The sequence below is a fragment of the Petaurus breviceps genome, unplaced genomic scaffold (assembly GCF_028583685.1).
Source record: "Petaurus breviceps papuanus isolate PSGF00001 unplaced genomic scaffold, PetGlider_PUasm1.0 90903, whole genome shotgun sequence".
Taxonomy (NCBI): Eukaryota; Metazoa; Chordata; class Mammalia; order Diprotodontia; family Petauridae; genus Petaurus; species Petaurus breviceps.
The window spans coordinates 18,800,107-18,810,106 of NW_027187376.1; the positions used below are offsets into that span (position 1 = coordinate 18,800,107).

The following is a 10,000-nucleotide window of genomic DNA, read 5'->3' on the forward strand; positions in this document are numbered from 1 at the left end:
ACCCAGAAATAACTGGCGGGTAACCTTGAGCAAGTTACTTAACCCCGATTGCTTTAAAAAAAAAAAAAGAAATAATGGGCAGGTGGATTTCAGAAAAACCTGGAAAGACTTACATGAGCTGATGCTGGAGTAAAGTGAGCGGAACCAGGAGAACATTGTACACAGTAACAGCAACATTGCTCAATGATGAACCATGATAGATTTAGCTGTCCTTAGCAATACAATGATCCAAGACAATTCCAAAAGACTTGTGTTAGAAAATGTTATCCACATCCAAAGAAAGAATTATGAAGTCTGAATGCAGATAGAAGCATTTTTTTTGTTTTTTCTTTCTAATGGTTTTTCCCTTTTGCTCTAGTTCTACTTTCATATGACTAATGTGGAAATATGTTTAGCATGATTGTACATGCGTAACCTATATCAGATTGCTTGCTATCTTGGGGAAGGAGGAGGGGAAGAGGAAGAAAAAATTTGAAACTCAAAATATTATAAAAATGAATGTTGAAAATTATCTTTATGTGCAATTGGAAAAAATACTTTTAAGTGGAAAACAATAAAAGAAAAAAATACAGAGTAAACAGCAGAAGGAAGTTCAGAAAGAAGCACAGAGAAGCAAGTAATATATAACTATTATATTAAATTTAGAAATTAAAATCCATTCACATTTAATTTGAACTGTACAAATGTAATATATATTTAAAACTGTACATATACACATTCATATTCAACCTTTTTTATTCTTTGAATATTGAAATGGTTGGTTAAATTTGTAATTTTCAAAAGTTTTTAAAAATGGGTTCTTTTGAATATAGAATATAACTTCCCATTTCTAGAAAATAGTGGAAGGTTCTTTTGAATATGGAACATAACTTCCCATTTCTAGAAAATAGTGGAAGATCTTCTCCTGTATCTCAGAGAATTAAAGAATGGCAGAGCTGGAAGGGAGTTTACCAATCACATGGCTCAGCCCCCTCATCATATATGTCACAAAAGTGAAAACCAGAGAATGGCTGTAGCAGCAAGCACCCCAGCGTTCCCAGGGAGGCTGCCAGTACAGGTTCTTGAATCTGCTTTGATAAAGGAAAGCAACTCAAAATGGGTTAACAAGCTTACTTTAATCAGTCAAATATGTATCGTTTACCTAGTTCAGGGGAAAGAGGTCAGCACCCCGAACTTCAGAACATACAGACAGAATTATCAAGACAGAAACAGATCAAGTAGACAGATTTCCAAACTGTCCAACCATTACATCCATACCCAGTCAACATCTGGGTTTCAACATCTGGGTTTTTCAAAGCCAGGGGGCTCTGGACAACAGCTTCCCATAATCCACATCAAATCACAGAACACTTCTCAAAGTGAGCCCCAAAACAAAGCTACACATCAGGGCTTATATAGCCTTCTCCTGGCTCAGAGAATGTAACAACCTTATTGACTCACTGGCCAATCAAGAAGTATCTACTGAAAAACAAGCCTCCCACCCCAGGCTCCAGGTGCACTTTAGCCTAGGGGCAGGGAAGATCTTTAAATTTACATTCCCATTACATTGGCCTAAGACTGAATTGGTATTAAAACCCCTAGATGAATGTAAGCTTCTCCCATTTAGAGAACATAGGCTCCTTGTAGGCAGACTGTTTCATTTTTGTTTTTGTATGCCTGGCACCTTGCACAGTGTTCTGTACACAATTGGTGTTTAACAAACCTTAATTGATGTATCGCCTGTCCCAAAGCCCATTTGTATGGCACTCTCTCCTTACTGATAGAGGTGAATGCCCTGCCCTATGTAAGGGGTGGGGCAGAGATGGCAAGAAACAGAAGCTTCAGTTTTCAGCAAGTCCTCCTTTGGTGCTCTTCAAGTACTATTCCCCTTTGGGGACTCATCAGACTTTGGGTCTTCTTTGCAACTCTTCAGGATTTGAGTCGCTTCTGGTGTTTCTGGCTTCCAGCTTCCAGAGAAAAGATGGAAGAGGCCAACTCCACTTCAGGTTGCTGAAGGAAAAGGTCATTGGAAGACATGAGAAGAGCTGGCAGTCTCCATCATGTTCCCTATTCCTAACTATTGTAGAGACTTTGAGAAGTTTCCTCTTTGGTAAGATCCAAGATACTATCTTTTGGTTAAACTGAATCTATCTCGTTCCAAATGGAAAGCTCCCTCACTCTGTATTATCTACTGTATATTTTCCTATGTATATCTTCTCTGATTTCAGTTTTGCCATGATTTGGATAAATAGATTTCTTTGCTATTCTCTATGTGTGTTCATTTGGGAAAGGGGTCAAACCTTAGATGTAGAGCTTGGGGTATCCCTTCTCCCCAGTTATGATGACCAAACAGCAAGAAATTAGATGGAACTTGATCATATTCCCTAGATGAAGTATGATTAAGGGAGCAAATGATACAATTATAGCCCAGTACCCCACCTCTCTTAAGAAAGCAGAGTGAACTCTGACCCCAACTTCCTCCCCTGGAAGGAATGAAAATCTTTCCTGGAGAAATGTAGGGATGAAGAGGTTACAGACGTCTATTCTAGCTCTCTTTGAGGCACACAATGACAGGACTTGCAAAACACGATCCACTCACAAGTAGGCTTTGCCATATACATGGGGTCCTTCATTATATATGTAGGACCCACTCTTCTTACACGAAATTTAATAAAATTGAACCAAAAATATTAAAATGTCAATAAGAACAGAAGGACGATCAATTTTTACAACATCTTTTCCTAATAAGATCCCAAGAAGCTTAATTGACAACCCTTTCAAAATGTGGGATAACCATGAAAGCTGGAAGTTGCCTACTATCTTATGCTACAGACAGAGTTAAGCCAGCTTGGGGAACCATTTCAGAATTGCCTGGTTTTCCCCAAATTAAAACTTGAAACGTTTAAGAGAGTTTCAAGAAAATGTATGTATGTATTCCTCCAGTCTCTTCGAAGAACCAGCAATTTCTCATAGAAGACAGTTGATACAAAAGTACTGTAATTAGGAGGAAAAATGTTTCCCTTTAGTTGGTAAATTTCTTGTATTTCTCCTTCATCTTTCCTTGGATTAACATCAGGTATTGATAGAAAGGAATGCAAGGTTCTTATTCCTGCCCTGGTACTTGTCTTGCCTTGATCTTTAATGAATGGGTGGGACAAGGTTCCCTTTGTGATCTGAATCATGAATGCAAAGGATCTGTGATCTTGCCAGCCAGGCACTCCCCTGGGAACAATCAGTTTATTACTTAGTAAATAAATTCTAGGGAGTTGCCTAAGGCACCTAGAGGTTAAGTGACTTTCTCAGTAACATATACCTAATGTGTCAGAGATAATATTTGAAACCTGGTCTTCCTCACTCATATATAACACCAAATGTTATCCATATACCACCCTACCTCTACTAATTTGAATCATAGAATGTTAGCGCTAGAAGGACATTGGAAAATATATTGTCCATTCCCTTCATTTTGCAAAAGACAATGAGGCGCAGAAACAGGAAGTCAACTATTTATTTGAGTTTACTCTAACTAGCTATTTGGTTCAGGCAAAGCTTATTTTACATATGTAAATGTAAAGAATTCATCTTCATGGACACTACCTTGGGCATTTTGGAAGTAGAGAAGCAAATATATTCCAGAGGCTAATGGTATTCCCCACCCACCTGATCATGCTCCTCACTAAAGCTGCCATACCTATAATAAAAAGGATGGAGATATCAACTGCCAAGATGGAGATCAGACAAAATTGGGGACCAGCCTCCAAGATCCTTTCAAGTGCTAAATCTGTCCTCCCAATGGTCACCAGAAAAGCCATCCCTACATGGCATAGAGTCCATATCTATCTATGCTTCAAGAGCTAAGGGACTAGGCAGTGAGTAGGGTGGGGAGTGGGCATTAATGAGGCAGAAGGAAGTTATGCTGCCAGTAGATGCCTAAAACAGCTTAAGGTCCTCTTATGGATAGAATCATAGACAAGATCATGGAGACAGAAGAAATCCTAAAGGTCATCTAGTCCAACCTCCTCATTTTACACATAGTCCCTCTTGCCCTAGGAGAATTTGGCAGTACCCTGAAGTACAGCCCTGGCATGCTGTAAATTACATTAGTGAGGAAGACAATTCAAAAGAGAGAAGAGAAGACAAATGTGGAGAAAAGGAGAAGAGGCAGGGCACAGACATTAAATGACTATTAAAAGGAGCCCCCATAGCCACAGGCATGTGGGGAAAGACATCTCCTCAACATATCACTTGCTTCCCAGTGGCTACAACCCTTGAGATTGCTAAGAGCAGACTTCTTTATTTAATAGTATTTTATGTTTTCTAATTACATGTAAATACAATTTTCAACATTCATTTTTTGAAAGATTTGAGTTCCAAATTTTTCTCCTTCCCTTTCTTCCCACCTCCCCAAAAGGGCAAGCTATCTGATATAGGTTATACATGTGCAATTATGTAAAGCATATTTCCACATTAGAAACAGAACAAAAAGAGAAAAAACAAAAAACCAAAGAAAGTGAAAATAGTATGCTTCAATCTGCATTCAGATTTCATCACTTCTTTAGTATTTTTCATCATGAGTCTTGTGGAATTGTTTTGGATCATTATATTGCTGAGAAGAGCTAACTCTATCATAGTTGATCATCACATAATGTTGCTGTTACTGTAATAGAATGTTCTCCTGGTTCTGCTCACTTCCCTCAGCATCAGTTAAGAGAAACTTCCTGAGTGAGATAATCTTTCCTTTGCTTTAGATGAGATTTCATCTTTATCCTGAATAGAAGAGTCCCTGACTCTTATGTATCCATTTGCCTAATCTAAAGTGCATAACTTCCCTTATTGCTGTTTTACTGTTTGCTTCAATCAATGTATTTGCTGGCTATCCATAACTGTCTTTTTTTGTAATAAGTCTTAGACAAGATTAAGCTAATTTGTCCTCCAGGCATGGGGGAGAACTACTTCCCACCTATAATGACTTTTATCCTGAACCTCAAAAATGTATCTTACCCCTGACAGAAAATGTTGATATAGAATAGCTATAATTCTAGCCCCAATAACTTTCTTGAAGATTGGATAGTGAAGTCATCAATCAACCTGTCACAACCATTCTCTTCTCCCCACAAAGGAGTAAATCTCAATCTCTCTTGGAGCTGTGAAATAGGGTCATTCTAAATCACATCTATCTAAATAAATCTCTGAAACATATGAACTGCCAATATCCCTGTGATTGCAAGTGTTCTTACATACAGATAAATGCAACCAACCTTAACTAATCAAGGCAAAAATTTTCATTTTCCCCTTATGTATATGTATACAATACACATAATGTAATTTCTTTTCCCCTTTGAGACTCTAATTCTGATCTAAAGGAGCTCATTTAAGATAGCATTAGAGGACCATAGACAATGAAGTAATATAAAAATTTTTTACAAATTTCAATGATAAAAAAACTCATTTTTCAAATATGTACTGAGCATAGAACTGAGTCAAATTTATAAAAATAAGAGCCATTCCCCAGTTGAAAAATGGTCAAAGGATATAAACAGATAGTTTTCAGAAGAAGTCAAAGCTATCTATAATCATGAAAACATGTTCTGAATGACTATTGATTAGAGAAAGGTAAATTAAGAACTCTGAGATACTAGGTCACACATATCAGAAATGAAAAATGCTGGAGGGTATGAGGGAAATATAGAAATACTAATGAACTACTGGTGGAGTAGTAGACTGGTTCAACCATCTGGAGAATAATTTTGAGCTATGCCCAAAGTGCTATAAAACTGTGCATTCCCTTTGACCCAGAAATATCTCCCCTATGTCTATATCTAGAAGAGACCAAAGAAAAAGGAAAAGGACTTATATATACAAAAATATTTATAACAGCCCTTTTTGTGGTGTCCAAGAATTGGAAATTGAGAGGTTTCTTATCATTTGGAATGGCAGAACAAGTTGTGGTATATGATTGTGATGGAATACCATCATGTTATAAGAAATGACAAGGTGGGAGTTGTTTCAGAAAAAAACATGGTAAGAACTATATGAACTGATACAGAGTGAAGTAAGAAGAAATGGAATATCATTGTTCACAAAACAGCAATGTTGTAATGATAACCAACCATGAAAAACTTGGTTACTTTGATCAATACAGTAATCCTAGATAATTCCAAAGGATTCATGATGAAAAAAATGCTGCCTATCTACAGAGAGAGAATTGATAAGCTCTAAGTGCAAATTGAAGTATAATTTTCTCGTTTTATTTTTCTTTCTTTTATTTTCATAATCCAAGATTTTTTAATTGTTTTTTTTTTTTAGTCACTTATGCCATGAATTCAAAGGGGATTGGTTCCAACAGCTCAGGTTCCTTGCCATTGGTTCTCACAAAGTGTGCTTCTCTGGGTGGAGCAGTTGAACCCAAGTGCCTTTTTCTTTGGCTTCCTTCTTCTCATTTTCCTTTACCTGCTTCAGGAGGCTATCTCTGCTCTTGGAATGCTTAATGTGCTCAATATGCACATTAATTCTTTTGGCTAGAATCTTGACTTTAACCTGTTTGTTTACAACAATGCCTACAGCATGCTGAGTAATATTATAGACCCGTCCAGTCTTGCCATGGTAACATTTGTGGGGCATTCCTTGCTGAACTGTGCCCATACCCTTGATATCTACAATATCACCTTTCTTGTATATTCACATATATGTAGCCAAAGGGACAACACCATGTTTTCGAAAGGGCCTAGAAAACATGTATCCTGTCCCTCTCCTTTTTCCTTTTGTGTTCGTCATTTTGGCAACTCACATGAAGCAGGAGCGGCGCGAGCCCCATGTACCTGGAATATAGTGGAGCTGGCGGAAAGCATTTTTCTTTCTTTTTAAAAAATATGGCTAACATGAAAATATGTTTTGCATGATTTCACATGTATAAGTGATATCATATTGCTTGCCTTCTTAGTGGGTGTGGGAGAGAGTGGGAGAAAGAATTTAGAACTCAAAATTTAAAAAGAGAAGAGCATTAAAAATAAACAAATAATAAATTAAAGTGTTAGAAGAAATATGGAATTAGACTGAAGCTCTTTTTAAAGGTGCTTTATTCAATCATGTTTCCAGAATCCTATTTTTTCTTTTGTTTCTATGATAAATTAACATTTGAACAGAAACATGGATTGAAGCCCACTTCAGGTATGTCATTAATTTGTACAAAGGTTAACCTTTTCAGATTCCTTTCTACTCTCCCAGAATGTTGTAGGTGAACTGCTAATTATGGTCTGAATGCCATTTGAAAGGCAAAAACTTTTAAGAATACCCAAGAACAGGGGCGGCTAGGAGGCTCAGTGAGTAAAGCGCTGGCTCACTGGCCCTGGAGTCGGGAGGACCCCAGTTCGGTTCCAGCCTGAGACATTTAACACCCACACAAAAATACTAGCCGTGTAACCTTGGGCAAGTTACTTAACCCCAAATTGCCCTCCAAAAGGAAAAAAAAAAAGAATACCCAAGAACTTATTATCCCATCCATGTATATGTGTTTAAACCAAATAGTAGTATTGTATTAAAGAATCATTCACTTTTACATTTGACTGTAGGAGTTTTTTTTTAATGTACATATAGATCATGTGATTGGTTCTTGGGTTATCTCTGAAGAGAGTCTATTTCAACAATCAATGAAAAAAGACTCTGTGTAGCTCCAAATTGTTATTGATCTCTACCAACCTATTCTCTAGCACACCCTGACATTTCTCAGGATATGGTACAGGTTGTTCTATTTCTCTCCACAGCTCAGAGTAACTGACTATATAAAGTTTTAGCCCAGAAGCAACTTTTGCAATTGGTTTGAGCACTTTATCCCTCTACAGGGATAACTTGTGATGGGCATGTTTATTTTTATTCTTTTGTAACTTTTAAAATGTCCTTGTGATATTGGACAATTGATGGTATATACATGGTATGTATGATGAATGTAGAGGAAAATGTTTAAATCTTTCTAATGAAGGGTTAAATATACTTAAAACTAAATATAAAGTATTTAAAATAAAAAATATCATCAGAACTTTCTGTAAAGTCATCAGATGCTGGAGCTAGAACTAGTAGGGACCCTTAAGAAGCCATCTAATCCAATTCCCTCATTTTACAGATGAGGAAACTGAGGCCCAAGGAAGTTGACTGACATGACCAAAGTCAGACAGGATAGTATTTGAACCTAGATCCTCTAAATTTAGAATCTATGACATTTCCTCTGTACCATATTGCCTCCTCATGCTATGAGCAAAATTCTCCTGTAGTTTAGAAACTTATCATTTTACTGAGCTCCTTGCCTCTTAGATGATGCTCTCTAGCCCAAAATTTAGCATCCATATGGTACACAGAGACAACAAGAATAGCCTGTATCCTTCTGACAATAATTGGAACAGCTTACATTCCCAAGGAGACCCTTTCTATGCTATTCTACAGTGCCTGATTGGGTGCTTCTTGCACTTAGGAGTATCTTTGAAAATGGATGTTCTATTTGGTTCAGAACTGTATGTTGAGAGGAAGAGAGTGATGGAGAATAGGAAAAAGACCTAGACCTCTTGTGTTCCAGTAACATGCTAGGTACTAGAAGGTAGGAGGAGGGAGAATACAATAGGAGCTTGTAATAGAATCATGGATTTAGAGGTGGTTGGAACCTTAGAAGTCAACTAGTTCAACCCCACCTTTTTTTTCTAGCTAATTGTTTTATAACCACAATGGACTAGTATGTACGATGCCCCAGACAACAACACCACATCAAAGTCTTAAAGATCAAGGTGTTCCCATGGCAAAGCTAAAGATTTCACTTTATAGTATTTGGAGTTTAAGCTGCAGCCCTTATTATTTTGGATGGTTCAGTGGGTAGGTACTTCATGGTCTAATCAGACTTGGAGAGAAGAATGGCAACTTGGCCCAGGTAGAAAAGTAGATGAAGTGCTTAATCTCATAAGTCAATCTCCTCTTTTTTTTTTTTATAAGCAATTGGGGTTAAGTAACTTGCTCAAGGTTACGCGGCCAGTTATTTCTAGGTGCGGTGCTAAGTGTTTGAGCCCAGATTCAATCCCAGGTCATCCCGACTCTGGGGCCGGTGCTCTTACTCGCTGTACTTCCTGGCCGCCCCTCAATCTCCTCTTTTGACATGAGAAAACTCAGGCTAAGAGGTCAAGTGATTTCTCTTCCATCATTCAATTAGTAAATGCCAGATGTAACATTTGAATCCTCAGTCTTTCTGAATCAAAGTTCAACATTCAGTCTACCACACCAACTTGCCCCTCCAATGATAAAGTCCTTAGTCACAAACTCAAGAATAATACACGAACAATTAGAGAGCAATAAAGACAAGCGTTAAATTAACTTCCACTAGAAGGAAAACTGCCAGTGTTTTCATTAGTTTTTACTAAATTCTATTTTTTGTCTTTGTATTTCCTTTGTTAAACATCATGGCTTACTGAATAGGAGAGGATAGTGGAATATATTTGGAAATTAATGTGAAATATAAAGGCATCAATAAAATAAGACAAAAGTTAAAAATGACAATAATAATGTCTTTCATTGGTATAGTTTTCAAAAACATTGCAATTTTCAATGTCTTTGTAAAGGAAAAATTATTTACTCCATTCTACAGAAAAAAAAAAAAGCCAAGGCTCAGTGAGTTTGATTTCCTTGTTCAAACTCAAGCCTGTAGCAAGTGGCAAAATTGGAATTAGAACCTGATCTTTTTGACTTTTAGCCTACTCCTTCATGCCTCTCCACAAGCTTAAGGTGCTCACTTTATAGGAGTTCTAAGGTCTTGATGTTCTCATCTGCAAATGAAGAGATTGATTGGACATCCCTAAGGTCCCCTCCAACTCTAAACATTTATGATTCTTTGAATATATGTTGCGGGTGTTGGGGATGAAGCAAGACCAGACCTAAGATTTCATCAGTGAAAGGAACTTTTTTTTCTTCCTTCCTTCCTTCCTTCCTTCCTTCCTTCCTTCCTTCCTTCCTTCCTTCCTTCCTTCCTTCCTTCCTTCCTTCCTTCCTTCCT

At 37.3% G+C, this 10,000-nt stretch overlaps 1 pseudogene; it reads right to left on the reverse strand.

Moving 5' to 3' along the window:
• Positions 1-6,266: 6,266 nt before the first annotated feature.
• LOC138151614 (large ribosomal subunit protein eL21-like) lies at positions 6,267-6,819 on the reverse strand (annotated as a pseudogene).
• Positions 6,820-10,000: the final 3,181 nt, after the last annotated feature.